We start from the raw sequence: 7,349 nt of genomic DNA on the forward strand, positions 1-7,349 counted from the left end.
GCTGTGGTTACACTTACGAGACACACATAAAACGCTTAACACTAAATTATGTTTATATGTCAAAAGGTTTTAGAAGAAACGTACTGACAATTTGTTGATAATGTATTTAGCAAGTTGCATAACTTCTTTTGTACTTTAGATATCAGCAACATGTGTACTGACATGCAGCTATGTCTAGCTAGCATCTCACCAAGTTAGCCTGAGCGAGGCCACTGCTAACTGTGAAATCTGTCAGATGTAAAATTAAATCTCAATGGACACAATGTCAATGTCGATCTAGTCAAACTAGTCTCTCACCAAGTTTGCCTGAGCGGGAACACTCTGCTAACTGTGATAGCCGTAATGTTACAAAATCAGTGGACACAATGCTAATGTCCATCTAGTCGAACTAGCATCTCATCAAATTAGCCTGAGCGAGGACACTGCTAACTGTGATAGCCGTATCTGTGAAGGGCGGGCTGACAGCGTATATTCTACGCTCTCGTTAGCACGCCACTCGATTAGCTAGAGCGGAAGCGCTCTGTCAACCGTGGAAAACGAACAACGGTTATAGAAAACAATGTTAATCGATCTCACCGATTGCTGCCTTCACGACTTCGGTGGCCCTTATCAGACTGGTGATGACCGATGATAGGGGCGTCCACCAGTCCGGGGCTCGATGGTCCGAACGGCGAAAAAACGCCACTCCCTCCTAAGAGGGACAGCTTGTCGCAGCCTTTGGAGGGCGAGAGATCCGCAACTCCGACCGGTGGTCACAAGGCTACAGCAACAAGCTCCAATATGTCTTGATCGTAGACACATCTTTGTTTAAGCTTATGCTACCATGGTAGCTAACCTGCGTAGCGAGAAGATGAAAAAGGACTGATGTCAGGATGACACCGGAACTTATATACGTCGGGGGTCATCCGAGGTCACAGGTGACTTTGTTGATATAAATACTCGACCTGCGCAGGAGACAGAAGATATCCAGTGTTAAGCACTGCCTCTGGCGGTCAGTAAGGATGAAATACAACCATGGACAGATTAAGAGACAAGGGGTCGCTGCTTTTGGTCGTTTTGTCTCATTTGTATTACTTTTGCATCTCCTTGTAGTTATTTTGCAGCTATTTTTAGAACTATTGCATCACTCATAATAAGTCATTTGAATGCGAAAGTCCGTTCGACTCGGATTTTATTATTTAATATTACAACATATCCTGCTAAAAATCATTATGTTAGCATTGTCATTGTTTGCGTGTTAGCGTGCTAGCGTCACCATTTAGCTTCAAAGAGATGCTAAGATTCTCAGTCATGATCTACATAATTTCACTATTTCCACTTGTTTTTCACTCTCCCATCTTTCTCTCTTATTCACTCTATCCCTGCTCCTTGCCCACAGTCATGTCAGTCAACTCCTCTTCCTCCTCTTGTCCTCCTTCCAACTCTTCTTCCATCAACATCTATGATTTCCTGCAGAGCTGCATCGACAGCACAGCCTGCGCCTTCAGCATCACCGCTTTCACCGTCACCAGCATCCTCCTCGTCCTCCCTCTCTGCATCTACGTCGTCTACCTGGGTTTCAAACAATGGCAGCAACAGCGCTCCGGCACGACGATGAGCCACTCTGACATCTTTACCTACCACATGGTCGTCATAGAGCTGATGAATATCGTAGGGTCCATATTAGGCTGTTGTGGTGTCCTCACTCGTCTCCCAGAAGTGCTGATGGTGGGTTCGTTCATTTTCGCCATCAACATAAGTGGACAGCAGTTCTTTCACACTCTGACCTGTGTGGAGCGCTACCTGGCTGTCGTTCACCCCATCACCTACCTGGGCCTGAGGACGGCGAAGTGGATCAGAATCAGAAACATCTCCATCGGATGTGTTTGGCTGCTGTCCTTTGCAGAGATAGGTTACCTATTCTTGCAGGACACCAAATTCATCTTCATCTTCTCTTATTGTACCTTAGCCTTCATCTTTATTGTCGTCTCTTTCTGCAGCCTTTCTGTTCTCTATGTTCTGATTCGTCCAGGACCAGGGGCAGGGGGTGAGGGCAGACAACGGGTTGACCGATCAAAGATGAGAGCGTTCTACACCATCATGGCCATACTGGGAGTGCTGCTGTTTAGGTTTGTGGGGAATGTAGTTAACTCTGCTCTTTATGCCTCACCACTTCTGGGGGAGTCTGAAAAGTCTACTCTGTTGTTGTCAATAATGTGGTTCACTTTGCCCAGCAGTCTGGTGTTACCTCTGCTCTTTCTACACAGGGCAGGAAAACTGCTGTGTTGTAAGAACAGCAACAAATCAGGACGATGATCAGACTAGATTATTATCTTTAGAAAATGCATAATCTATAGATTGTAGCTCTTTGTCTTCATTTTGTGAATCTTTGTGGTTGTTTTGCCCCTTTTATAGTTACTTTCTTTCTACTTCTAACTGTTTTTGGTCTTTTTGTAGCTATTGTTTGCTTGTGGTTGTTTTTCCACTTTTTGCAGCCATTTTGTATTTTAATGTAGCTGCATTTTGTCTCTTTTTGGCAATTTTGTGTGTTTAATTTTTCCTTTGTAGTCATTTTGAGTCTCTTGGTTTGTACATGTCTCAATCCAGACAAAATAATTAGCAATATTAACAAAATAGTCAAATAGTCAAAGTGATTGACGAATTACGGTACTAAAATATAAAATACAAAAATGTATGAGCAAATGATTAAGATCTGGTTTACAGCCTGTTTAGGTCCATAAATAATAAGTGACACACACACAGAGACAGACAGGTGTTTGATTTGAATAATCACCGGTTTTAAGTTACAGCTCGTTTGAATCCTGTCAAACATCCACTTGGTGATTAATGAGGCGAATGAGCACATTTCATGAAACCAGGATTAGATATAATAAATAAATACACAATATAAATCTGTTTTCAATGAACTTTACACTGTTATTGTCTTCAGTGTCTGATGAAAACCTTTTTCTCCAAAATGTCAAATTTTACACATTCATTCTACATAGTGTGAAGACATTTTTTATGACCTAAATGAGCATTTAATCCTTCAAATTATTTGAAAATGTAAAAACCAGCAAACCTGGATATTATTCGTCATCACCATACATCATACATCAAAGGGGTTTATTTATTTACTATGTTGGTATGTTTATGGCTCTCTGTTGGCAGAAAAGTTTAATATGAAAATTGTGTAATCCCAAAATAATCTGATGACAGTTGTTATGTGTACTGATAGATACGATCCCAGTACAAACATATGTTTTTAAATGACTGAATAAATTTGATCAATATTGACTCTGAAATGTGTTTGTGTGCAGTCTGTGTTTCTAGGATTCATGATTACAATGATTCATACTTCCTAAGGACTTAAAGTTTCTGTTTCCTTAACGGCCAGTGTTGAAGTGTCTTTGAGCAAAGCAGTGGCGTGGTGCAATTCTGCATCAGTGAAGGAGATCAAATGCAAATCAAAGCAATTCAAAGCGAATGAGCAATGCTGACTGGTTATAAAACATGCAAAACACACACACACACACACACACACACACACACACACACACACACACACACACACACACACACACACACACACAGATTCAAATGTATACAGTATTCTTCACAGTTTTTATGAACAACACACCAGTTCACAGTCCAGACACACAACGGACAGAAGATCAGCAAGTTTGGAATCTAAAAACTGCATCAAAGTGAGTTTATTTTAAAGTAATTATATTATTAATGTTTTTGTCAACTCACGTACATAAAGTGACATATAATAAAGTAATGCCGATTACAAGACACTGTTCACTTGGTAGGGAACTTTATTTAATGTGTTTTTCAGCTTTTTCATGTTTTTAATAATGCTGCTTCATTTCTATCTGAAACGTATAAAGACTTGATTTGTCATATATTATTGTTGTTAGATGTTAAAAAGGTCATGTTAAAGAAATAGGTTGCATAGACATTATGTCAGATGTATCAAAGGTGTAAATGTGTGTGTTTGGGGTTTTATTCTCTCTGCTATCATTTCATGCTTTCATGTTTTATATTCACATGTTATGAATAAACCGACTTTATCTTCAGAGATGTACCGATGGACAGATTAAGAGACAAGGGGTCGCTGTTTTAGGTCATTTTGCAGCTATTTTTAGAACTATTGCATCACTCATAATAATTCATTTGAATGGGAATTTCCGTTCTACTCGGATTTTATTATTTACTATTACAACATATCCTGCTAAAATTCATTATGTTATAATTGCCATTGTATGTTAGCACGCTAGCATCAATACTCAGCTTCAAAGAGATGCTAAGATTCTCAGTCATGATCGACATAATTTCACTATTTCCACTTGTTTTTCACTCTCCCATCTTTCTCTCTTATTCACTCTATCCCTGCTCCTTGCCCACAGTCATGTCAGTCAACTCCTCTTCCTCCTCTTGTCCTCCTTCCAACTCTTCTTCCATCAACATCTATGATTTACTGCAGAGCTGCATCGACAGCACAGCCTGCGCCTTCAGCATCACCGCTTTCACCGTCACCAGCATCCTCCTCGTCCTCCCTCTCTGCATCTACGTCGTCTACCTGGGTTTCAAACAATGGCGGCAACAGCGCTCCGGCACGACGATGAGCCACTCTGACATCTTTACCTACCACATGGTCGTCATAGAGCTGATGAATATCGTAGGGTCCATATTAAACTGTTGTGGTGTCCTCACTCGTCTCCCAGAAGTGATGACGGTGGGTACGTCCATTTTCTCCATCAACATAAGTGGACAGCATCTATTTCACACTCTGACCTGTGTGGAGCGCTACCTGGCTGTCGTTCACCCCATCACCTACCTGGGCCTGAGGACGGCGAAGGGGATCAGAATCAGAAACATCTCCATCGGATGTGTTTGGCTGCTGTCCTTTGCAAACATAGGTTACCTAATCGTGGAGGACACCAATTTGATCTTCATCTTCTCTTATTGTACCTTAGCCTTCATCTTTATTGTCGTCTCTTTCTGCAGCCTTTCTGTTCTCTATGTTCTGATTCGTCCAGGACCAGGGGCAGGGGGTGAGGGCAGACAACGGGTTGACCGATCAAAGATGAGAGCGTTCTACACCATCATGGCCATACTGGGAGTGCTGCTGCTTAGGTTTGGGGGGACTGTAGTTAACTATGCTCTTTCTGTCTCACCACATCTGTTGATGTCTGAAAAGTCTACTCTGTGGATGTCAATACCGTGGTTCACTTTGCCCAGCAGTCTGGTGTTACCTCTGCTCTTTCTACACAGGGCAGGAAAACTGCTGTGTTGTAAGAACAGCAACAAATCAGGACGATGATCAGACTAGATTATTATCTTTAGAAAATGCATCTTCTATAGATTGTAGCTCTTTGTGGTCATTGTGTGTCTTTTTTGTTGTTTTGCCACACTTTTGTAGTGATGCATCTCGTAGTTATTTTGTGTCACTTTGGAATTGTTTTGGTGTTTTTGGAGCTATTGGTTGTTTTGACCCTTTTTGCATCATTTTTTATCTCTTTGTTGTTGTTTTGTCTCCTTGTACTCAAGTTGTGTTTTTTTCTATTTTGCCACTTTTTGTAGTCATTTTGCATTTCACTGTAGCTCCTCCCTGTCTCTTTGAAGTCACCTTGTGTCTCTTTGTGGTTGTTTTCTACTTTTTTTTGTCTTCATGTTAATTTTGAGTCTCCTGGTTGCTACATGTCTCAATCCAAACTAACACAATTAGCAACATTAACCAAACAGTCATGGTGATTGAAAAATTGCGTTATAAATTATAAAATACAGAAATATATTTGCAAAAGACTAAGATCTGGTTTACAGCCTGTTTAGGTCCATAAATAATAAGTGACACACACACAGAGACAGACAGGTGTTTGATTTGAATAATCACTGGTTTTAAGTTACAGCTCGTTTGAATCCTGTCAAACATCCACTTGGTGATTAATGAGGTGAATGAGCACATTTCTCAAAACCAGAATTGTTTAAAAGAAAGAGATACACAATGTAAATCTGTTTTTTATTGCACTGCAGCCTGTTATTGCCAAGTGTCTTAATTCAATTTTTTTTTCTCAAATGTCAAATTTTACGCATTTAAACAACATACTTTAAAAGTTTTTCAAGACATACAGTACATGAGCATTTAATCCCTCAATTTATCTGAAAATGTAAAAACCAGGAAACCTGGATATTATCTGTCATCACCATACATCATAAATAAAAGGGGTTTATATATCTACTATGTTGGTTTGTTTGTTTGCATGGTTATGGAGCTCTGTTGGCAGTAAAGTTCAATATGAGAATTTTTTCATCAAAGAATATTCTGACTTCAGTTTTCATGTGCACTGATGGATATAATCCTAATTTATCAATAAATGTTTTTAAATGACTGAATAATTGAAATCAATAACGACTCTTAAATGTGTTTGTGTGCAGTCTGTGTTTCTAGGATTTATGATTACAGTGATTCGTACTGACTGAGGACTGAAAGTTTCTGTTTCCATAACGGCCAGTGTTGAAGTGTGAAGGAGATAAAATGCAAATCAAAAGCAATTATTAGCAATTGAGCAATGCTTACTGCTTATGACACATGCAAATTACACACACACACACACACACACACACACACACACACACACACACACACACACACACACACACACACACATTAAAATTTATACTGTTTTTAAATTTTTTTATGGACAACACACCAGGTCACAGTCCAGACAGACGATGGGTAGAAGATCAGAAAGTTTGGAATCTAAAAACTGACAAACTGATGTCAAAGTGAGTGTATTTCAATGTAATTCAATAATTAATTGTGCTATGTGGATTTGGACAGAGTGGACACATGTAGTACAAACCACTTCTGAGAACGAATTAAATTATATTTTATGGTATTTCAAAAACCTACGTGACGAAGAAATTCTGATAAAATGGACCATGTAACCTATTTGAATCACTCAAAAACATATATATATACACAAAGTACTCCAAGATACTACAAGTACTACCACAATTTCACTTATTTTTCGCCAGGAGAAGGCGAGCTATGTTCTCCGTTACCGATCCCAGGCGCGACCTACGGCACTTTCACAGACAAAGCGCATATCAAAGAGCACGAGGACTCCACACTGAATCCAACAATATCTTCCAAATTTCTCTCTGTGAAACCATTCAAAAGTTATATCCAAGAGGCCACACAAAGCACAACGCCAACACTGCCAACATTAGAACCGCATCATACCTTGAGATGGCTTTCAGGGCGAAAATGGAGAAAACCGAAATTAATCCAAATGAGAAATGTGTTCGTTAGTTCGCTGTGAGTGTCTGAAACCTAAGATGACGATTTTACGTTCATCTGA

This window comes from Pholis gunnellus, assembly GCF_910591455.1.
Source record: "Pholis gunnellus genome assembly, chromosome: 23".
Classification (NCBI taxonomy): Eukaryota; Metazoa; Chordata; class Actinopteri; order Perciformes; family Pholidae; genus Pholis; species Pholis gunnellus.